Source organism: Cyanistes caeruleus, chromosome 2, assembly GCF_971803275.1.
Source record: "Cyanistes caeruleus chromosome 2, bCyaCae1.hap1.1, whole genome shotgun sequence".
Taxonomy (NCBI): Eukaryota; Metazoa; Chordata; class Aves; order Passeriformes; family Paridae; genus Cyanistes; species Cyanistes caeruleus.
In genome coordinates, this window is record NC_141702.1 from 27,444,574 (window position 1) to 27,469,874 (window position 25,301).

General features: G+C 36.5%; 1 long non-coding RNA gene across 1 annotated transcript in view; it reads right to left on the minus strand.

Annotated features, from left to right (window-relative positions):
• Positions 1-7,210: 7,210 nt before the first annotated feature.
• The window catches only part of LOC111926085 (uncharacterized), a 32,989-nt gene continuing 14,898 nt past the window's right edge, over positions 7,211-25,301 (minus strand). Inside the window, exons 2-6 of the long non-coding RNA XR_002862666.2 lie at positions 20,245-20,322; positions 14,120-14,208; positions 12,081-12,236; positions 11,030-11,076; positions 7,211-9,396 (exon numbers count right to left, since the gene is read on the minus strand). This is a non-coding gene — a long non-coding RNA (uncharacterized LOC111926085). The remainder of the gene's footprint in view (positions 9,397-11,029; positions 11,077-12,080; positions 12,237-14,119; positions 14,209-20,244; positions 20,323-25,301) is intronic.

Consider the following 25,301-nt stretch of genomic DNA (forward strand, 5'->3'; position numbering starts at 1 on the left):
TAGGTTGGCCATTTCCTTTTTTTCGTAGGGACGCATTACCAAAACTGACAAAACAAACCATGTTTTCTATAAGCTAATAATTAAAAGCTATTGATTTTACTAATATTTGGCTTTGCTGACAAAACATTTATGATGCAATATCCTATTACATGTAAGAAATCTTTAAGAATTTACTACCAGTAACACTTTTTATGTAATCCTATTTATTACTATATCAATAAATATTTTTTATCTTGCATCAGAGTTGCCTGGATCCACTTCATTAGTTATTTTAGCAGACAAAGTCTAGAAGGTAAAGATATCCCAGATTACATAAAATTTTTGTTTATTAAATTAGCTGTCTCTCTTTTACTGTAGCACATGTTTATGAGTAGCTGTTATAGTAATTTTAACATTAGTGCCTGGAGTAGGAAAAGTCAATTATGGAAATTATATTCCAGCATGCCCTCTCACCTCCCCCAGGAAGGAATGTCTCATATGTAAATACGGCCATAATACATACAGCAGAGTTTATATTTCTATTGTATGTGCATATTCACTTTTGTATTCTTTGAAGAAACACAATTGCACACTTCTCCTTTATTTCACACAGGATTTACAATGTTTCATTTTGTGTCTATTTGTTAAGTGGAAGTAGGAAATGCAAATCTACTAACATACTATTGTTGCTATAGAGTCACATAGTGTTTCCTCTGGCTACTTGCCAAAGTTTGACACATGAAATATGGACCCCACCAACTGGCATAAATTCATGTGGTTTCATGGTAGCCAACATTTCTATTGCAGCAAGTCTGAATTTTGCATGCTTAGGAATGGGTATTCCCTTTATGTAACATCTGCATATATCTTTGAATCAAAGTTTAAAAAAAATTAGAAATCTATATGAATAGTTATATTCTATCTTATGTTTCATCTTGATTGCTTGAATGTGGTTCTTAGGATAAAGAGGTAGTCTATTTGTACTCTATGGGGATATTTTTATTCCTAAGTGGAATTTTGATTTAGAGATAAATCAAATACACCATTTTGTAGTATAATTATTTCAAAGACATGCATATTATGTATATGTATAATACCAAATGAAACTATATATTTTCATTTACTGTTTGCTATATTGGTAGGAATTAATCTATTTTATTTTTTATTTCCTTAAAATTTATGAAAAACTGGTCTTTTATAAGGGTTGCAGGAAATTTTATCATACATCCTTAAAAAATGATGACTATTTTTTACACATTCCCTTAATAGTTAACTATTTTTTATTGTTATTATTTGCACTTTTTTTTTAGGCTAAGCTTTCTTTTCTTCACAGTATTTGCTAAGGAGTAATTTGTGGTTTCCCAACAAATACACTGGTTTCAACTTTCAGTTTTAAGTATTCTCTTCTGATCTATTATTGCCCTCCTCAAGGGTTTGACAAGAATTACAAGAATTACTGCTCCAGCCCCAGTCCCTTTCCTCTGCACTCAAAGCTGCAGGCAGAATAACACTTGAAAACAGCTGTGTAATGTTACTATATTTATTTCTAACTCTTATGAAAGACATTTTGAAGTCCAGGGTGTCTTTGACCCTGAGTAATCTTCTGGCACATAGTGGGGAGAATGAGAGAACATTATGTGGCAGGCACCACTCATTTATTGCTGAAGTCATAAAAATATACATTTAATGATTAGTGGAATGACAACTTATTTGGACTATCAAGGCACATTCAGACAATCAGAAAGGAAAGTCAATTATAACTGTAATTATAATAGATCAGTGTTATAATAGATTCTATGACAATAAGACAGAATCCAGCTTTAAAACTGTGTTCTGATAAGCATTCAAATGCTGGGAAAAAAGCTGGGCCATTTACTCTGCTGGATTGACTTTATATAGTCATGTAAAAAAACTGACTCTCAGTTTGATTGATATATTACAAGACAGTAAAAAAACACCATTTCTTGTTGAGATGACATATTTGATCTTAAGTATGATTCAGCTGCCTAAAAAATACCTATTGTCATTTGCCCTGTCCCTCAGTCTCTAACTCATCCTGATGACACAAGGTTGAAAAGAGATGTGTGCCCTTCTGGACTAAGAATTTAGAGCCAGAAGGGATACCCCAGGGCATCTCAGCTATCCTACCTGCCTATCAAATCAGACTGAACTGTGCTGGTAGAGCTCTCTTCTGCCCATCAACATTTCAGAATGAATGATTAACTTAATTTAACATCTAGTAGTTTAAAATATCCTGGTAAAATCCTGATATTGTTAAATCACTGAAAAAATTGCAGTTTTAATGGTTGATGTTCTGAAAATACACTGTTCTGAATAGTTAGTTTAGAAATACTAGCTCTTTGTGAAAGATTAACAAAGTAACTGTGGTTCAGCAATATGAATACAAAAGGAATAGCTACTAACTTCACAAGTAAAAGGATAAGCTTCGTGATTACCTTTATTACTTAGAAATAAGAACTTGAACAATGGTAGATAATTCATGAAGATGTCAAGTCACTGTTTATCAGCAATTAAAAAAGCACAGAAAATACTGAGATAGTAACAGAAACAAATCAGTGAACAAAACAAAGAACATTGTTATTCTGCGGTAGAAAACATAGTTTTCCTACCTTTAATTATGCTGTAAAGTAAATTGAAATGAAGAAATTTTGACAGAAAGTTATAGGTATATAATGAATTTACATTAAGTACGACTCAGTAACTGTTTGGTCTAGAAAAAAGGATATGTGAAAGGAAATGAGAGGAACAACAAAAAATTGTTGCAGTATGTTTATTTAATTTTGTCAAAGTTGATAGGTCCAAATTGTTTGTTGGTATGTTCCCTTTTCCCCCTAGGTTAAATTTATTGGTTTCTACCTGTTGTTATCCCTCCCATACCCTATCCTTCAAAGCAAACCCCTCCCTTCTCGAAAGTTCCCTGTCACCCCAGTCCAGCCCCTACTCACCTGTCCATCAATTGTAAACCCCACCCCATCTTGCAGATCCTTCCCTGACAATCATTTGTCCCTGGAGGCCCCGCTGGTAATTGTATCTTGTTCCCTCCCTCTGGGTGTTCTTATTGGCTCTGAAATTATGATCTCCTCCCCTTGGAATTCCCTATTGGTCCACTGTTTGTACCCACCCCTGGAGCTTGGGCTGTATTTAACCCCTTGCACAGCAGTGTTGGGAGCTCTCTTGGACCTGACTCCTTGCAGTGTGGTTCTGTCATTTCCCCATCCTCAATAAATGGTTGCTGGGAACTTCAATCCAGAGAGACTCCTCTGCTTTATTACCTCTGCCCCGATGCCATGCACCGCAGAGCTTGGGGCAGCCCAAGCCTCTGGAGTTTTCACTTTGGGAAAAGCTAAATCCCCAGTGATTCCCCTCTTGGAGCTCGCCTGCACCTGAGTGCAGAAGAACACCGTAGAGCTAGCCGGAGCTCTGTTGCAGAGCAGTGTCAAAAGCAGTGGAAGTGCTGTGGAGAGATGATAAAGATAATTGTTTGCAGTCTTTAACTATACAGACATTGTATCTTTCAGCTTCTCCTGGTTCCTATTGCAGATTGGTTCAAGCTGTGGCTGAGGTTCTGCATTACTGGGCTGGCACAGAGCCTTCACTCATTTCATAGGAGTGGTGAAAGCCATCTTTAGCAGGCTGTAGTAAGTGCACTATTGTAGTGCAACATGCTGTACATTATTATGGAAAGATTGAATCATGGAAAAAATATTTTTAATTGTGACAAGTATTCAAAACTTGCAAAAAATAATGAGAAATTATGTTTGTAAATGTGCTAGGAATGACTAAAACTTTTTAAAGACAGATGAAGGTAAATAATAAGTCTGTCAGAAAACATTTTCTGAGACAAAGAAGAAAAATCTCTTGAAAATACCCTGCTTTGGTCTTTCAAAAATAAATGTGAGAAAGTACTATCATAATATTATAATAACATAATATTAAATGCAAAATTCTCAAGTATCTGTGAATATAGATGAACATGTGTCCATGTAGGTGTGTATGTGAGAATTCAAAAAAAAAAGGACATAATTTTTCATTAGCAAATAGTTAAATTTGGTGACCTAAAAGAACCTTTTTTATCCTTATTTTTTGTGGTTTTCTTCTCATCTGCATTTTAATTAACTCTATCACTCCTGCATTAATTTAGAAGTTGTTAAATAATTACAATGCAATTGATGAAGTAAACAGATGATTTAATTAGGAAAAGCATTATTGCGTTGCTAAGAAAGGTCCTTTCTATATGCATGGCTGTATAACAAGTAGCATAATCTCATTCCTATCTTTAAAATTTTCCATCTCTTATATCCATCTTCCTTTCTATCCTATTAGTTGTGCTTTCTTGCTATCTTCGTCATAAATTTGGCTTAATTCACTCAACTAAACATGTAGTGCCATCTAAGATCCTATAGAATATTTTATTTGATTTCCAGCTGCCACCAGACCATTATCTCCATTGAGACCGCAGCATTTGCCAGTCATATGTAAATGTCTTGCATACCTTAAGATACCTCAAATTACATTAAATACTTATATTAATGTGACTGAATAAACTACTTTAGACCTTGGTAGAAAGTGCATGTCTAATAAAACGTAGCTTTCATAGCAATGAAGTATTTTTTTGTGTTGCATGTGGCTTTTCCCTTACACAAGTACTGTGAATCTCCTTCTCTAATGGAACTCCTGTTTGTCTACTGACTAGACAGAGACAAATAGTTTGGATGAGATGTGTAGCTTTTAGGTGATTAAATTGAATCTGCTGGAATTATGTATTAAAGTTTGTAAAGTAGTTGAAACAGCAGGTGACTGCAAAGGTGCAACACTGTGCTGAAACTAAGATATATGCTGCCCTTTTTTTGTCTGATACTTGTGCCAAATTTACATGAGGAGAGTTAAATTCAAGTGCTAGATTTATTCTCCTACTCTGTGTCTCAGAAATAATGTGGCTATATACCTACCAAGCAATAGTACAATATTTATGGTTTTTGAAATTTCAGGCTATGAGTAGATAGGCCTGACTTGGAAGAACATAGGCTCATATTCACAAGATAAATTCTGAAATTTCACAAACTTCACTAATTCGGCAGATGAACCCCTGCAAAGAAGAAAAAAGGGGAGAAAAATTCCACAATTATTTTTTCAGAATTAAATTAGTAAGGGAAAGAAAAATGAATCCATGCTGAAATAAGGGTATGATAGAACTGAAGTTTATTATACATATACAAGCTGTTACAAAGGCTCCAGTATGTGAGAGACATTTATTGAAAATTACATTTTAAATGCACTGGAAGTATGCGTTTTATTTACAAACAAAGACTTTCTAAAAATATCTTTTAACAGGAAAATGATATGATCCTCTGAATTACTAAGGAAGTAACAAAAGACAGGAGCTTAAAGTCTTTCTCCCTCTCTAGATTGCAAATATTGAGTTCCCAAGCATATCTAATGATGGAATTGTAAACCACGGAAATCTTACTAATCCGTGAAAATAATCTACTTTTTGATTTAGGTATTGTAAGAAGAAATTGAAAAAAAGTCTTGGTTAAAGGTGAGTTCCACAGAATCCAAATTAAATTTAGAGGCTTGAAGATGAAATAAATATATTACTTTGGTTTCTTCACTAAGTGACTATTGATTTGTTATGAAATGTTGATATTATTTCCTAGAATTTCACTCTATTGGATTTTTTTTTTCCTACAGATAACAAAGCAGTTGTATTGGTTTCACACAACCTGGTTTTAGGTAGCAGGGGGCCACAAAGTTGGCTCCTGTGAGAAGCAGCTGGAAGCTTCCACCATGTCCAGCAGGGCCAAGCCCTGATGGCTCTGAGGATGGATGGGCTGCTGGCCAAAATTGGGCCAATGAGTGAGGTTGGTGATGCCTCTGTGATGACATATTTAAGAAGACAATCAAAATGAAAATCAAGTTTTGCTTTTAGTCAGAGAGGAGGAGGAGGAGGGAACATATGAGAGAAACAACATGGAGACACCAAGGGCAGTGAAGGAGAGGCCGGAGAGCCGGAGGTGCCGGACCTGACATTCCTCTGCAGGCTGTGGTGAAGCAGCTGTACCCTGCAGCCTGTGGGGATCCATGGGGGATGCAGAGATCCACCCACAGCTCCTGGGGATCCATGGGGGATGCAGAGATCCACCCACAGCCCCTGGGGATCCATGGGGGATGCAGAGATCCACCCACAGCCCCTGGGGATCCATGGGGGATGCAGAGATCCACCCACAGCCCCTGGGGAGGTGGCCACACCGGAGCGGTGGATGCCTGGAGGAGGCTGTGATCCATGGTGACCTGGTGAAGAGAGGGCCCTGCTTCCAGGCTGGAGCAGCCCATCCTTGGAGGACTGCACCCCGTGGAAGAGAGATCACAGCAGATTTGGGAGGACTGTGTGCCCGTGGGGGGAGTTCACACTGCAGCAGGTGAGGTCTGGCTGCATCTCTGAGAGTGAGCCCACGCTGGAGAAGTTCACAGAGAACTGTCTCCTGTGGGAGTGACCCCACAGCCTAACAGGGGAAGGACTCCTCTGCCAGAGCAGTAAGAAAATCTCAGTGATGAACTGACCAAAACCCCCATACCCTGTCTCCCTGTGCTGTGGGTGGGAAGGAGGGAGGGGCTGGGGAGAAAAGGTGTTTTAAGGGCTTATTTTACCTCTCATTATCCTCCTCTGATTTTGTTAGTAATAAATTCAGTTTGCAACTAAAGTTGAGCCTGTTTGCCCTTAAAGTGTTTTTTCCTGGTCCTTATCTCACTCATGAAGCCTTTGTTAACTTTTTTTTTTCCCCTCCTTTGCGCATCTGAGGCAGGGGAGGGTGAGCGAGCAAATCTCATGGGTGCGTGGCACTGGGCTGGTGTCAAACCATGACAGCAGTGTGTTCACTACTCTTACTTGAATGACCCTTTTCACTATCAGTGTCCAGATATTTAAATTAATAAAATTATTAATTTTTTCCACTAGTGGCTATGTAGAATAATTTTCTCCAGTATCAATTTCCGGCTACTTTTTAGAACAGAAGTCCATTTGTTTTGTTAAAATGATTTAAATACTATTTTTCTCTTTACATATTTAAATATTAGATTAAAACCCAATGAATATTTGTATCTATTCTATTGCAACATGAATATAAAGTTAAATAAATTGGCTTGTATTACCTTGCTTAAAAAATATTCCATATTACCCCTGGTGTACATATTTAGATTTTTTTCATATTAATTGTTTATGGGGAAATAATTTCTTATTTTTTCAAACTGTTTATAAAGGTCATGTGCCCTTAAGAGACATAGGAAGATAACATCACAAAATTTAACTTGTTGATTTTAAGAAAAATTAAGAAATTGAAAAGAATTTAAGAAAAATTGAAGAAACTTGGACTGACCTTCTTTCTAGTTCTTTAAAGACTGGTAAAATGGGATAAAATGTTATGAATCGTCACTCTCCTAAGTAGCTCAATAATCCTTAGCTTACTATAATGAAAATAGCTAGGTCTCCTCCATTTTTTATGCAACTCAATGGTTTTGACCTGGTTTGGGATCCTTGAGTACAGTTCATCAATGATACAGGAGAACAGTACTATAGCAAGAGTTATGTCAATTTATGGTTTCTAAATGATATACTTTTGTAGACATAATCTATAGCTTCAGTAATCAGGGAGACTATTAAGCAAATCAGATCTGTAAATTTTTAGGTTTTTAAGGTCCTTCAAAAAATGGCTTTCTAGATTTCTCTCCTGGACACAAGCCTGTAAATTCTGTATATCTCTCAATTTAGTAAGTTTGGATCTGGGTTTATGACACATTTTTGCAAGTCTCCAACTAGAATTTTGTCTTCCTCCAGTTTCTGAATAGCATCCTAAGGACAGGGGTATAGATATCATGTATCTGAACTTTTGTAAAGCTTTTGATATGGTTGAAACCCTTAAAATCATCTAGTTTTAACTCCCACAGGCAAGGACACCTTCCACTAGATTAGGTCCAGAGCTAACAGGATCCAGAACCTGGATCTGGCCTGGAACTCTCCAAGATGAGCACATCCAAAACTTCTCGGGGTCCCCAGCAATATCCTGCTCTTTAAATTGTAAAGAGATGGATTCAATGGGTGGACTGTTAGGTGGGTAAGGAATTGATATCCAGACGGTAGTGGTCAATGGCTCACAGAACTGATGGACACCAGTAACAGTGATGGTGTCCTTCAGGGGTCCTTATTGGGACCAATGCTGTTTAATATCTTCATTAATGACATAGAATAAGGGATAGAGTGTATCCGAATCAAGTTTGCAGAAGACACCAAGCTGGAGTGGTGTGGTTGACACAGCTGATAGCTGGGATGTCATCCAGAAGGACCTGGACAAACCAAAGAAGTTGACTCATGGAAATGTCATGAGGGTTAACATGACCAAGTGCAAGATGCCACAGCTGGGTTGGGGAAAACCTTTGACATCAATAGATCTTGGGGGATGAAGAGATTGAAAGCAGACCTGCTGAGAAGGACGTGGGTGTTCTGGTGCAGGAGAGGCTTGACACGAGCCAGCAATGTCCACTTACAGCCAGAAAGCCAATTGTATCCTGGGCTTAATCAAAAGTAATGTGGTCAGCAGGATAAGGAAGGTTATCCTGCCCCTCTGCTCTGGTGAGACCCCACCTGCTGTGCTGCATCCAGCTCTGGAGAACCAAGAAGGGACATGGACCTTTTGGAGCAAGTATAGAGGAGGGCTACCAAGTTGATTAGAGGGATGGAGCACCTGTCCAATGAACAAAGTATAAAAGAATTGGGATTTTGAAGCCTAGAGAAAAGAAGGCTTTTAATTGTGGCTTTCCAGTACCTGAAGGGAGCCTAAAAGAAAGAGGGAGACTTTTTACAAGGGTGTGTAGTGATAGCACAAGGGAGAATGGTTTCAATCTGAAACAGAGTAGGTTTAGATTAGCTTTTAGAAATAAATGTTTTACAGTGAGGTTGGGGAGGCACTATAACATTTTCTCCAGACAAGGTCTTGATGTCCTACCCATTGGAGTCTTAAAGGCCAGACTGGATGGGTCTCTGAACAACTTGATTTAGTTAAAAGTGTCCATGTCCATTGCAAGGGGGTTGGAACTAGATGCTCTTTAAGAATTCTTACAACCCAAGCCATTCTATGATTCTCAGAAGACAGGACTTACTGGGAGCCAATTCATAGCATTGCAGTCCACTTTTCTCCCACTCAAAAAAACCCAAATATGTTCAAGAGAATCTAAAAAAATTCAAAAGAAGGTTACCTTTTTACCTCAAAGAGTAGTAAACGTAAGGTTTTTAGTAGGTGCCTAAGAAGGAGTATGTTTTTTTTTCATGGCATGACCATAATGGTCTATCCAGTCCTGGAGTTAATTTCCAGTGGACTTTAACACATCAGCGAGGGTGTGCTATTCCTGTAGATTAAATAAAATAATTAAACTCTGTACCTTCAGATCAGTATAGATTTTCTTATAATTTTTTCTTATGTAATTATGACTCTTGATGTACAGCCTTGTTCATGGATGAAATGTCTAGATGATGTATCAGCTATAACCAACTAGGAAATACCAACAATGATGAGATTATTATTACCAATCACATTATTATTATCTTGACATGGAAGAAATGTATAATTAATAGAGAATCGCATTCCTACATCACATTCAATTAAATGCAGCTGACATACATCATACACTTATAATGACTTTGGCTTTTATTAAATACCTGTAAAAATGTTTTTCAAAAAGAGCTAGAAAATTAGTTCAGCCTCATCAGTTTCAAAAAACCGTCAAATAATTTTTTATATTATTTTTTCAGATGATTTTTAATCTGTGAAGGAATGTAAGCTGAACCTAGAATTGCATCTGAATATCTGATTTCTCTTGATTTGTATTTGTATTTTCATATGAATATGCCTTTCAAGTATTCTCAACACTCCTCTTGCTAATCCTTAGGAAATTAATATGGAGTTCGTTACTTTCCTTTATCTCCAAACTGAATTAGCAAAATTAACATTTACAGCCACCATTCAATTTGATTATAAATAAGCATACTTTGCAGATAGTAATTTCAAATCAAACTGTCTTTGTCTTACTTAGCATTTGCTAATTATCATTTTATAAAACCAGTATTTGTAAAGTAAATAGTTCTACTCAATTTAACTTCATTAATTGTGCACTACATAATTATTCCTTTCTCCCTTGAAAGAAACAACAGGTGGAAAGCTGGAGTCAAAAATTTTCCTATGAGAGGAATCAAAAATGAAGCGACCTAATAGTAATGATGACTTAGCCATTCACAGATTTTAAAAAATATTTATATTAAAAAAAAGCATTTATTTTATTACCACTGTGTTTGACTTACAGGAATTTTCTTCATGAAGACATAATTAGCATTTCGTATCTATATTTAAAAAGATCTTTCAGCAACCAAAAAGTGTCATTTGAAGTTGTTGGCTTTCAGCTTTCTGGTCACCATGCATATGCATTTAAATAACTTTTACATTAATTATAAAATATAATCTGATGAAAAACTATTCAGTTAATTATTTACAGATATAAATATGTAAAATTGTAAGTATCTTGAAAGTTAAATATGTTTTCCCTATGAAGGACAGTTAATCCCCTTAATGTATATTTCAGTGAAGTCTTCTTTTGAAAAGTGTGTAAATTATGAGGATTATATAATTTAAGTGAAAATCTGCTTAATTAGCCCAGTTCTTGAAATATATATTATTTTCATAGATGTAAAGGGAAGATATATCATATCCAATAGTTCTGTGTACCACCATATGAACCTGTTTGTTCATCCTCTATAAAACAGGTTGTGATGGAATTGTAGCATTTTAGAAAACTTATAAATATTCAGCCAGTGATAAATAAAATAACTTTTTTATTTCCTAGTTTGACAAAACTTGTTACAAGTCTCTGGAAAAAAAAAAACAACAAACAAAACAAAACAACAACAACAAAAATCTTTATGTGTATATGCAGAAAATTATAATTGTTTTCCATTGAAACAGAAATAGTTGTTCATAGAGTTATATACCTGTCTTCTATGTATGGAGAAGAGGGTTGGAGTTCACAAAGGAGTATCTGTGAAAAGACACATGTTCAACAGATTTGTGGGTATTTCTCTATCCAGACAAGGCATATCTCCAAAACCACATATAAAGGACACAGAAATGGTTGGATGGAAGTGTCAGTAGGCAAGAGAAAAAAAGTCGAAGTCCCTCCAGAGATCTGTATGGTCAGTACACCCAACTCTAGAATAAATAGATCAGTTGTTGCCTTCTGGGATTACCTCTACCCAGAGGGCATAGGAGAAAGACCTAATTTCCCAATTGATGCACTGGTCTTGGTTTACATGACAAGGTTTGGGGAGGTGAGGGCTTTGGTGGCATCCTCTGTGGGAAGAGGCCATGGGCTCCCCTATACATCTAGATAGCTGAATTCTTTCCAATTCTTACTTATGCATACTTAAGAAGAAATAAAAAAAAATTCCCAGTCCAGTCTCTGTCCATGATAGTTATGGTCAAGTTATTTCCTTGTCTTTCTCTTGACCCAGTAGGTTTTTCATCTTACTTTCTCACCTTCCCCTGTGGAGAAGGGGACGTGGGATAGCAGCTGGATTAGCTGTCAAGTCAGCCAAAGTCAACCCTCCATATGCACTTTTACTTAAAATATCTGTAGTATATTCACCATTTTCTTCCTACCATATTAATTTTTATGATTTTATACAGAATTGAGATTGCAATTATCATGTACTGAAAAATACATGGCTGTATTTTTCCCCATCACATCCCCACATCACTAATTATAGTAAAGATTGCTAAGAACTTAAAATGAGCATAATGAAATATGGGTTAATGCATAATCATAATGACAAAACAGAAAAAACACCTCAGATTCAAGAACTAGACTTTCTGGCACAGACTGTCACACACACACAAAGAGAACTCTCTGGTACTACTCCCACTCCTCAAAACCAGTCACTCCAATGGACTCACCCTTGGAGACTCCAAGAGTCTCCTGGAACAGCCCTGTGAGGAGCAGGAACAGACTCTCCCTTCCTCTCAGTCATTTATTTACACTCTTACCTGCCTCTGGGCTCTTTGCTCCTCTGGGCTTTGATGGTCTGGTGGCTCATGGGATGGGTCTAGGAGGAGCTGAGACAGTTACATGGATTTTCCCCACCACTCATTTTCTCTGCGTGCTCCTTTGTGCATATTCAGACAAGCTTTTTATCACATGATCTAATAGAAAATATGAAAGTCATACACGAAAAAGTGATGTAGATCTGATCTTACTCTCATTAAAGTAAAAGAAAATTTGTTGCTGTATTTGTATAGCTGAGATGAAAGCATGTGTAATCAACATTTAAAACTGGACAAAAGAAAATGTGTAATCAACATTTAAAACTGGACAAAAGAAAATTTTGGCATATAAAATTAACCTTTATGCTTATAATTACTTTGGCACACAAAAGAAGAAAAAAATAATCAAATGAAAGCATAACAGTAAAACTGATTAATTTTCAATTTTGAGGAGTAATTTGGTGTGAAACTTGAATGACTTTTAATGAACAATTTATTTAATCTCAAAGTAGTGTGCTTATTAAGACTTTAAATTGCTACTTCTATGAAAATTTGTAATGGATGCTGTGAGACTTTTATGAGTAAAATCTCAGGTTTTTCTGGTCATCCTCACATTACATAGAAATAATTTTTTCTTCAAAGTAAGGAAAGGCATTAAATGATATACAGAGAAAAGAAATTGCAGTGGTTTGACCCAAACTCAGCTACAGAATATTAGCGTTTCTGACTAGCTGCTGGTTTCATATCACACTCTTTTTCTTCATGTTAAAGTACAATTTCAGAATTTAGGAAATTTCAAAGTATGACAAATGTGTAACAGGTAGCTTTGTAGAATAGAGAGAAATATATGCTCTACTTAATCATAAGGTTTGCTTATTCTTTGTATGTTGCAGTAATTTTCTAGCCCTCGGTCACAGGACACAAGTAATTAGTATTGAATTGCTACAGTGCTCTGAAATGTGAGTAAGAATTAGAGTACAGGGACGCTGAAGTGTTTGTCCTAGGTTCATATTACTGACAGTATCAGCAACAGAGTGGAACAGCCTAAACTCTTTAATGTGTGTATTCTCTAGAGAGCATTACCGAGAAAGTTTGGGCTCTGTTCTTTCTTTATGGTTGGGTAACTAAGCTAAAAAAGAACAAACTATTTCTAGCTTTCTGGAGTACAGAAATGTTGACTGATCATACTTTCTGGAGTACCCCTAGTGCTAGACAAACCATTGCAATTCTTTCTCAGTGAGTCCCCTTGGAGGTTTAACTATTAAGGCTGTTCATCAGACCCTGCAGGTGAATGACATGGTGCAACCCACTAACATACAGTGTTTTTCTTCCTCAAACCAAGTAAATCTTATTTATAGGACATTTTCCCCAGTCTTTAATGATTTAAAACTACGTTGAGGCTTTATCCGAGAGGATTTTCCCAGTCTGAGTCAAAGTCATCACCCGTGCTGGCCTAGAAATTAAATGGTGTAGACAATCATGTGTCAGTGAATGGGCCCATTTTCTGGTCTCGGTATATTGTGTTAAATTAATTTTGTAACAGAAACAAAGAAAGATTTGGTGATCATTTTTGTGTCTGAACAAATCAGTGTTACTGAGAGAAACATTCCTATGACACATTCTTCTGTTGGACGTGTTGTATCTATTTTGATATTGCACCATCATCGGGAATTATCTTTATAAACAGAACATACATAACTATAAATGCATACATTAATATTGTAATTTAAATGATTACATTTATAATGTACTTATTAAGGCAAAAATACTGCATCTCTTTCATGTGTTCACGTATTATTAGCCTCACATATGTCCTCAGGAGCACTCCATATCCAGATTTTGGAACAAAAACATTGTTACTATGCTCTTTTGAACTAAAGTGCATGTCTGAACTGAGTATGCAATTTCAAACCATCAAAATACTAACAGACCTGTATTTTTTCTGCTATTTTTCTCACCTTTTAAGGTAATTGGTATCATTAGGGTAAGACTACTACCAGATTTCAAGTTTGATAGGGTTCTTTTCAATATGTCAACCATACCTTGGCACCAGTAAATAGTGATACTGATAACTTTTGCTCTTCATCTGTTTTTAATGTGCTTGTTCTTCTGTTTCCTCTGTGAATTCCAGCTGTGGTAAGATACAAAAGCTTCAGGAAAATGTTATTTTTCAGATTCCTGTTGTTTTACCTGGTTTTTAATGTTTAACTACTGTATTCTGCATACAGTGCTAGTGATTTTAACAAAATATCATAGTCAGTGATAAAAAAAAACAAAACAGGATAATGGTTAAATTCTTTAGTTTCTGATGTTTAATTTTAATAAAAATGTTACTTTCAGACCCCGACTAGATTCCTATTTTGGTTGACAGTTATTGCACTTAATTTATTTGTCTGTTCCTCAGAATGTAATCTTTCAGGTGTGCCAGTGCACATAAGATAAAAGTTTTGCTGATTTACAGTTAGAAGTGTCTAATGCATGTTGAAGATAATATTTAACAGGTAGTACCATTTGAATTAATGCAGTCTTCCTTGTGTTTAAATTCAGAAATGTATTTACATATCAGAATGTTCAGACTTGTCACTGTAGTCTTTTAAAACACCTTGCAAATGTTATGGTGGGAGAATTTGTAACAAGAAACCATGTGATCATTCTTAGTCTACTCTTTTCATGCTTATACTACTTTTCATTCTTATATTTTGTTCAGGATTTATAATTTTAAAACAGTATCAACACTCTTTCCAGCACAAATCCGGAACATGCCCACATACTAGCCACTGTGAAGAAAATTAATTTTACCCCAACTAAAACCAGAACAGATACAGAGCACTGGATGTACTTTAACGCATAATTCCTGTTTATTATTCTCTATGAACCTAAAAACACACTGTTACACAAATGACAAATGAAATACCTTGCTGGTTTAGGTTGCTTTCAAGTTCAAATACAAAGGACAAAAAGAGGGCACAAAGTTCTTCAGTCTTTCCTTTCCTCTTCAAATGGGAGATGACATTAAACAACAATGTACTCTTTACTTGTGGAAGCAAAATCTTCAATTAATTTTTTAAGTACTTTGAAAATTAGTCTTTATGTCAGTCTTCTTGCAAGAATTTTCAAAATTCTTTTCTGTCCCTGACTATGCAAGGTATCTACTAAGAGATGTAGTTCATCACCTAATTTATTTTTCTCATTTTATTTTCTACTTTCTTCTAATAAATGTCATATTCTAAATATATGAGCCATGACAGAATGTACTTGATTGTATCACATGATTTTAATCTTAATATTGTATCAAGACTGTATGGAGTTTTCATCTACATTAGGCTCACTAAACTGAATAGAAAACTGACAACTTGCTCCATTCCATTCTTCATTTTCAGATGTTATTTCCTGATTATTTCAAGATTTCCAACATCTACTAGCTAGGCAGAGAAGTGATTGAGAGCAGCACTGCTGAGAAGGACTGGGGGGTCATGGTTGATGGAAAACTCAACATGATCCTGCAGTGTGTGCCCAGAAAGTCACCCCTATACTGGGATGCATCAAAAAATGTGACCAGCAGGTCAGAGGAAGCGATTTTACCCCTCTACTCTTGCTCCCATGAGACCTTACCTGGAGTACTGAATACAGTACAGTGTACAGTTCTGGTGTTCCCAATAGTATTATGTGATAAGGACATGGAATGTTTGGAACTGCTGGAGCTAACCCAGAGGAGTGCCGTGAGGTTGATAAGGGGACTAGAGTGCTTTGTCTATGAAAGCAGGCTGAGAAAGTTGTGGCTGCTCAGTCTGTAGAAGGGAGGGTTGAGTGGAGACCACATAGTAACCTTACAGTATATGAAGAGGGCCTGCAAGGAAGTCAGGAAGAGACACTTAATTGGGGCCTCTAGTGATATGACAAGGACTAGTGAGTTCAAACTGAAAGATGGGAATTTAGGTTAGATACAAGGAAGAAATTGTTTGTTGTGAGGTTGGTGACATACCTGAATAGATTGCCCAGAGAAGGTGTGGTTGTCCCAGCTCTGGAAGAGTTTAAGGCCTGATTGGATGGGGCATTGAACAACCTGGTCTAGTGGGAAGTGTCCCTGCTTGTAGCAGGATGTTGGAACTAGACAATTTTTATGGTCCCTTCCAACCCAAACCATTCTATGATTCCAGAATTCTATGATGTCATGACCCCAACTTGTATATATGATATACTTTGTTATCAATTAGCACTCTTGGGGTGTTTAATCCTGAACTGAATGAAATTTATGTTACTGTTAACAGCCAGCTAAAGAATTACACTTGAATGTGGCTTCATATTCAACACATGTTGTTTACCAAAATATTTCAATAAAATCTAGATTCTAAAGTTCATCACTTTAGTTTATAGGGTAACTGGTCCTCTAAGTTCCTGAAGAAACCATATACTGTGATTCCAGTGAAGACTGCAGGAAATAAGATTGTTGAGAGTTCTGCATAAGGCTCATAAAAATTTGGTTTAAAAATGAAATTTATTTTATGTATCTATCTTAGCCAATAAGATTGGATCTTGCTCTAAAAACAAGTATAAAAATTTATTTAAATTTCATATATTCTTGCTGCACTGGGAGATAAAGTAGTCTTAGGTAAAGCACATTTATTCTTTCCATAACTAAAAAATGTATGTGCGCAGAAACAACATGATATCTATTCAAGTTTAGATGGGGCCCTAAGCAACCCAGAGTAGTGGGTGGCATCCCTTTGTGTGGCCTTGGAGTTGGAACTATATAACCTTAAACTCCCTTCCAACCCAAGCCTTTCCATGCTTCTATGATATTAGCACTACAAAATGATTTTAACAGAAAATCTGGCCATTATATAGGACAGAAAAAAATAGAGCATAAGAGTAATGTTGGTACTCTAGGACAGTAATCCACTGAGTTGGAATGCATAAGTAACCACAAATTCCTCAAAAGGCAGTGTCACAACAAATCAAGTTTGGCAATTACTAAGGAAGACCTTTTATTAAAAGCTATTTTGTACTGGGAAATACACAATTTAGAGGAAGCATTCCAAGGATCTCCAGACTTATAGGTTTAAAAATGTTTGGCAAGTTCATCAATCATGTAAATTTACATTTGCCTTCTGCAAGTAGCTGTGCTAGAAGCACTGCATCCTCTCTCTCTCTAAGGGCTCATTTGCCAGCTAATCAACTGTCTGATGAACTACATTTGCGGTGTTTTAGATCCCATAATAAGAAATATAAGACAAAATATTCTGTGTAATTCATAACATATTAGGCACTTGCAGTTTTGGGTTACTGTATACCTAAAGCTGTTTAACAGTCTGGTAGTTTATGACAAAATTTGTTACACTGCACTATTTGAATAATACACTTTAACAGTCTGTCCTGATTATGAATTGGTGATAATAACTTGGTTTTGTCTACAGTCAGATAATGCAACCTAAATAATTGGGTCTGGATCCAGTAGAGAAGTCAGCCAGAAAGCTAGGAAGGCAGATTTCCAGATGGAGCTTGGGATGGTGCCAGAGGCAGGGCTGAACGCAGGTATCTTGTAGCATGGGCTGCCTGAGCAGGGGCTATGATTGAGGGCCATTCAGAGCCCAGTAGTCCTTAGGGTCCTGACATTGTCCTTCCTGCATTTGTCTTTCAGAAAGATTTTGTTATTGGTCTGCTGTTCCTTGGAACCTCTTTTTTTGGCTAAAGATGGGTCCAATATTTTCCTTTTTCCAGCCCTCAGGAATTTCTTCAGATCACCAACTTTTTCAGATTGGCCCCTGATGAAGACCATGGTGAGGCAGGCTGTCTGTTCGCAGTCCACAGAAGTCTATGGTGGAGCAGAGATTCATCTTCAGCCCAGGAAGGACCCCTCACTGGATCAGGGAGATGCCCAGAGATTTATGTGATTCCATGGGAAGACCATGTAGGAAGTAAGAGACTCTGAGCAGGACCTGTGAACCCAGGGGGAGAGGAACCCACACTGGACCATGTTTACTGGCAGCACTTGTGACCATGCAGGGTACCCGTGCTGGAGTAGCTTCTTCCAGAAGGACTGCATCCTGTGGAAGAGACCTGTGCTGGAACAGTTCATGAATTACTGCAGCCTGTGGAAGGGCTGGTAGGTTGATTAGTCGGCTGGTTGGTTAAATTCAAAATGTTGCAACCAGCCTTTGGAGTGTCACTGTTTTCCTGGATGGGTCAGGATTTACTGTAGGCCCAATGGCAACTAGGGTAACAGCCTGTGGGTCCAGGTGATGACATCTTTAATCCTGCTAGTGAGACAAAAAGCTCATGTAAGAAGGAAACTTACAGCCTCCAAAAACTACATCTGGTCAACAGATGGATGTCTTAATCTCCCACAGTCTCCAATTACAGTCATACATGGCTTTCTCTTGTTTGACACACGGATCAGGTTCAGCCAGCCTAGATATCTTCTCTGAGGGAACTTGCTAATTTCTGCTGCCTCAGCTTTCTGAAGAAAGCCTTCTGTAGATTTCTGGAGGGCTATAGACATCTACAGACAAACACCAGAGGCTGCCATAAGTCATTATGCTGTGAGTTTTCACTGTCTGCTCATTTGACTGTAACCTCTGACCATCTTTTCCTGCTCTAAGAACAAACTGCCAGTCTGCTTTTCTTCTTCCCTGATGCCAAACAAAGCCACTGGACATAATTATAAATATTTCTTTGTTGCTCAGTTTCTTCTTTCCTCAAAAGTTCTTTACTGTGAAAATACCTGGATGTTCTGGTTTTGGCTGCAGTAATGTTAATTTTCTTCATAATGGATGGTATGGGGCTGTGTATTGGATTTGTGCACAAGGTTGATATTATAAGACATGTTTTTGTTACTCAAATGTGCAACAAAGAAAAACAGAAAGAGTACTCAGAAAGGAGTAGATATCATCCCAGAGAGAATGGTTAACTTGGAGTTTATTTGAAAACTTCAATTATGTCATCTATTGAATGGTTCCTTTTATATTGTATGCTTTCATAAATAAAATGTGTATATATTATTCAAGCCTTTAAAGGAGAAATTTTAAAGCACGTTGACAGAAAATTCCTATATTTAAATTTGTACCTTCACTCTTCTAAAACTTTCTCAGTAGCATTTTGAGTAGCACTCATGGATGCTTACAGAAATAAAAAGATAAATAAAATAAAAGTAATTTGATAGTCTCTTTAATTTCAAACCCTGAAGATTAAAAATTTTCTTTGCCTAGAAAACATGAAGCATAGTCACAGCTGAGTTTTATTCTGTTGATATTCTTTTGGGTATGTTTGGATTTTTCAAAAGTGATAAATGTGTTTACTTGTTCTAACATCCATTGTGAGATCATTAAATTCCTACACTTATCAAGAAATGAAAACAAGATAACTGCCAATATGTGTTTGTGCTCTTACAGGTTAATTAATATAAAAAGCATTATTGATACGATGCTGAAGAATTCACAAGTTTAAAATATTGGTTCAGGGCTTTTCCCCAAAAGGAATAGAATGAAGTGAAAATGAGTAGATGAAACAAATGTGTTTGTTGTTTTCCTTTTTTTTCCCACCCATGCATTAGGTATGTTGGTAAATAAGTTAAAGCTTTTGAAAACAATGTTATCTCTATTTAGTCTTTCTTTTCAGATTATTTTTTCTGTATGTCAGATACAAGGAAGGAACAACTTTCAAAGGGTTATATGCTGTATTTTGGATTTTGGCACTTTTCCATAAAGATCATGGTCTAATTTGTGTAATTTACAATAAGATATACGAGTATCTGTGTCACCTAAACAGTCTCACTGAGGACCTACATGGCCTTTGTGGAAGACAGCAAAACAATTTAACTGAAAATGAAGCAATTGCACTCATTCTTCCACTGGAAATTGGAGTTAATTACTTGAGGGGAAATAAGGCTTCATCTTTCTCCCTTTTACCTTTTGGGGTTGTTCCCTGTCTAAAGTACTGAAACACAGTCTCTTTAGAAGCTATAGTCCAGAGAAGACAATGAGGGATAGGAATACAGGTAGCCCTTCTCTTTTTACACTCTTCTGACCATCCATATGAATGTAAGAAGTGCTGCCAGTCTCAGAAGTAGGGTCGAAGTCCTCTATATCACCACATCGGAAAGTGACTTTATGCTTGTTTCTTGCAGAGGAGAAAGTTCATGGAAGGAAATCACACTGTGCACAACACTTACCTCTTTTTTGAGACCATATTCCTGGGTCTGGGGAGCCCTTAAACTCATATCTTCTTAAACTCATATCTTCAAAATTGCCTGCCAATTAAACAACACATATACTATGCATCACCTTATATAGGTCAGCTACATGCGACACACACCAACTCAAAATATTCATCTCCCTTACTTGTGACAGCCATGCTTTATGTGTATATATATATATATATATATGTACACTAGTAGAAAAAAACCATAACAACATAGAGTATGACTGTACTTTCAAGATGAATATGTTACAGATACAGAACTGTTATCTCACCTCTTAACAATTCCATTCTCACCTGATCACAGAATACATACAAACCTGTGGCTGTGAAGTTTGTCATATACCAACCTCTTGATATTTGCAGCAACCTACAGTATAAAGATCCCATTTACTTTTGGGAAGTAAAAATTATCTTTTCTGTTTGTAATTTTCTTGAACTCTGCAACACAGCTTTGTGCTATGATTACTTCCCTGGGGAGCCTGCTCCAATGCCCAACCACCCTTTGGGTGAACAACCTTTTTCTAAAATACAACCTAAATCTCGTCTGACAAAACTTCAGGGCCATACCCTCGGGTCCTGTCTCTAGCTGCCACAGATGTCAGTGTCTGTCCCTCCTCTTCCCACCATGGGAAAATTGTGGACTGCTCTATCTTCCCTCAAGTCTTCAGACGGACCAAGCCAAATGACCTCAGCCTCTCCTCATATGGCTTCCTCTCCAGCCTTTTCACAGTCTTCATTACCCTCATTCAGATGCTCTCTAATACTTTAACATCTCTCTTTTATTGTGGTGCCCAAAGGTGCCCTCAGCAGCCCTCAGTTCAGAGCAGAGCAGGACAATCCCCTCCCTTGCCTGGCTGTCCATGCTGGGCCTGATGCCCCCAGGGCAGAGCTGGCTCTCCTGGCTGCCAGGGCACTGCTGGCTCATTTTCAATTTGCCATCTACCAGGACTGCCAGGTCCCTCTCCCCAGCACTGCTTTCCAGTGTCCCGTTCTCCAGTCTGTCCATACATCCAGGGTTGCCCCATCACAGGTGCAGAATCCAGCATTCATTTCCCTTGCTGAACTTCTGGTGGCCCTTGCTGGCTGGTGGTTGCCCAGCCCTCTGGTTGGTCAAGGTATCTCTTGCAGGGCCTTTCCACCTTTAAGGGAGCCAACAGCTACTCCCAGTTTAGTATCATTGTTAAACCTAACACACTTCTGACTGCTGTGACCAGATTGTTTATTAACAGGTTGAAGAAAACTTGTCCTAAGATGAAACAGAACCCGTTCCTGAACATAAAGGGCCTCCTCATGAAGAAAAAAGCTGTAATTCTCTCTTTATGAAATCTCAGCTCTGAGCCTTTCCTGATCAAAAGAGGCAAACTAAGACAAACTGTTAGATGTGTTCCACCTGTGATGTAAATCATGTCCTAAGCATTGAGCAGATATAATCAAATTTAATTAGGGTCTTACTCAGTAGATAGATTGCCAAATTGAAAAGGTGGAAGTGTTGTGCTTGAACAAGCAGGCTACCCTGCTTCTGAGAGATCAAAATGTAGTTTTTTTTCTGTAGCCCATTAATAATGACAGTAGAAGGTGAAGGGGCAAGAAGAGAATATAACAAAACTCCTGATTAGAGAATGTTAATCCTGGCTTTCCTTTTCCATGTTTAAAGAATTTGTTTTCTCTATCTTGTGATTAATAGGTGACACTAAACAGAGAATAACATGTAATTTCATTTAACAGCAAAAAATCCAGATTTTTCTGTAGCACAACAGATTGTATTTATCTCTATAGTCTAATTAAAAAGTTAAACATTAGCATTTTGTTGCTACCTCAACCACAAAATTATGCAGCTTGAAAAACAATAGTTAAGGGATATCCTAGTGGTTGGTATTTCCAAGCGTGACATGAAGCATATGCTCCCAGGATTTCAGTCTCCTTGAACCATCATTGTCTGCAGTATGTGCACATACAGAAAGATAACTATATGTTCTGTAATGCTTGGTGATCCTTGTGTGCAGTAAACTGTTGGTAAAATACAGATTTGTCAAGACCTATCTTGACAACTTAGAAAGTTCTGTTCAGTGTGGAGTATTTTTTTATAGCTGCCAAGTCCTATATAGGAGCTTCAAGTTTCTTCTCTGTTACCATCCTCTAACAAAGACAATCTCTTTATAATTTTTCCTTTTCATTTTCCCCCCAATTTCTTGATGTTAATATATGAAATAGGCACATTGTAATGAGAGAAATATTAATTTTACAGTGTATATTTTTATGGTTAATTTCCAATATGTTGTTGTGATGAGATTTCCTGGACACATAGATCACATCAAATCATAATTAATTTTACACTTCAAGAATAACATAGTAATGGGCAACTAAAGTAAATTGTTTTTGAAGATCAAGGGTGTAGAATGCCTCAGAATTGCCATAACCCATTCCCCAGATCACCCAGTAGCCCAACCAGAATAATCAGAGAGAGATGCAGAAAATTCTGAAACACAAAGAATGACTTGTCCAAAGGAAAAAATTATTTGTCTCTTCTGTCAGCTTGTGGTTAATTTAACCTAGAGCTTACGGGTTTATATTAATCTAAAAATATTTTATCCTCTACTACATAATTATTAGCTTTCTTACCTTCTTTATAGAGTTCCTATATGTAACAATACTCCTCTAGATGCCAGTATTATCATGTGGCAATGAATTACATTAGTCAATTATGTGTCAAGTAAAATTATATTATTTTTTTCAGTTTTAAATGTCCTGCCTTTGACTTTCATTGATTGATTGGAATACTAGTCTACCTTGTCAGCAATATTTTTATACAATGTGACATACAAATAACAGCCTTTCCCTGGTGTATCATCTTAAAATATAGACCCTGACTCTTGTTTTCCTTTTTTCCTATGCCCTAGTAGAGCTCTTGGTGACCACTATTGGTATCAGTGTTGGGGTCCTACAATTAAAAGACTAAGAGGAAGAAGGCCTTGAAGAGTCCAGAGTACCTACAAGTTTGTCAGATATAGGCAAGGGAAAACAAAATAACTATCTCATTTTTCATTATCAATTTAGGCGGCACATAATCTGTAGAAACGATAAATAAAAGTTTTAAAATGTTTTCTTTGTTTTTTTTCCTAGATATGTCTTGTTTTTTCTTAGAAGTCTAAATGAACATGAATAGTTTCATCTTCAATCAAATAACATTTTTTTCTGAGACATTGTGAAATTCAAAGGTCATGTGCCATGAGGTTCTGTGTCCCAACAAGGTGTAACTTTCAATGAAGGCAGAACATAATGAAAGGATTTAAGAGTAGAACAGACTTCCTGCAGAAGCTGGTAGCCTAGCTCCAATTCATTCTCTTATCTATATTTCCCTGCTGTTTAAATAGCATGACAACAATGGAATTAGGGTTTAGATTTATGGAGTAGGAGTTTCATATAAGAGATGTATCCAAGCTTCTTTATGATTGTTATCTTATTGTAGGATACTACATATAATTCTTGGAACAGAGATAAAACTTGAATGCCAACAGCATTTTGATTTTTTTTTCCCTTTTTTTCTTTTAACAGAAAAAGACAGCTCTAAATAAACATAGAATAAGAGGGGTTTTTTTCCTAGCAGTCTAGTGGAATAACTAGATGTTATTTTTGATAACCTCCATGGTATATTAACTCATAATCAATGAAGATCAGTTAACATAGATTTTTATATTCAAGTTAGGTGGAGTCTGGGATTTTACTACTTGATTATTTTACTACTTGATTTTTGCTGTAGTGGATTATTGCTAACTACTTATTGCTGAAAAGTAAGAAAACTGTGGACTCTGTCAAAAAAGTAATGACTTACTTAGGATAACATGGTATATTTTGTTTAAAATATACTGTTAAATGCAGTGTTTGAATGAAGGTAAATGATTTTTTTCCTATTGTTTCTTAATCTGAAGAATCCAGAAAGGATCAAAATAGTGAGAGCAGATTATAACACTAACTGAATTCATAATTGAATCACTAAGTCATTGTTTGTGACCCAAACTAAGATTAATTTCAGAATACCTAATAAAATTATTAAATCCTTCTCCAGATAACCAAAATGTATAGTTGAAGATAAATGTAAAAATAATCTATTATACTGCATCTGTTCCTTTCTTTTCATTCCCTTCACTTTGTTTTCTCTTATTGTAAAACTAATGGTTTACTCCATTGGAAGACACAGTCAATCAGGATTACAATGCAGATTTTGCCAAACAATATTAATAGCAACAAAAATACATAGCTCTGAACATAAAAGAAGGCTGTATATAATCATACATGAATGATTACTCATGAAATACATTTAATAAAGAGTACTAGATTTTCATTTGAACATAGTCTAATCATACAAAAATCAAAATATTGTCAAGACTGTTATACTTCTTTCTACAGACTGGAACCTAGAATACCTATTGCTCTTTCTTTTGTATGTAAAACACATTGCATTTAAGGCTGAAAACAATGGGGTAATTATTTTTGCTTCACAGGGCATGTGATACTCAACACCTGAGCCTCTCTCTCCCTTTCCTATTTTTATATATGTTTTGTATCCCAGAACAGTAAATGATTCTTTCACACATCAGCATAGATTTCTTCAGTCTTCAATCTGACTGTTAGGATCACTGATAATTTTCTGACAAAACATACTTTCCTATTAAAAAAAAAAAAATCTGATATTTAAAACTAATGTCTTGAGAGTAGTGATCTCCTAAACATGTCTACGTATGTCTAAAATAAATGGTAAAGAAATTAGAAAATTCAGGTTTGAAAGACAGCTTTAGAGTCTGTTCCTTTTTGTCTGATGCTTCTTGTCAAGCACTTGTCAAATTGTGCACTCTTACATATAGTGGCCTGGTTTTCCAGCTGTTGTTATTCCACAAGTACCTTTGATGTCACTGCATCCCTATAGAGGTGTTCTGCTCTATAAAAAAAGAGAAATATTAAACCTTGACTGAATTAAAGTCACAGACCTGAGGTGTCTGCTATATATAATTACCTATTATATTCTATAATTCT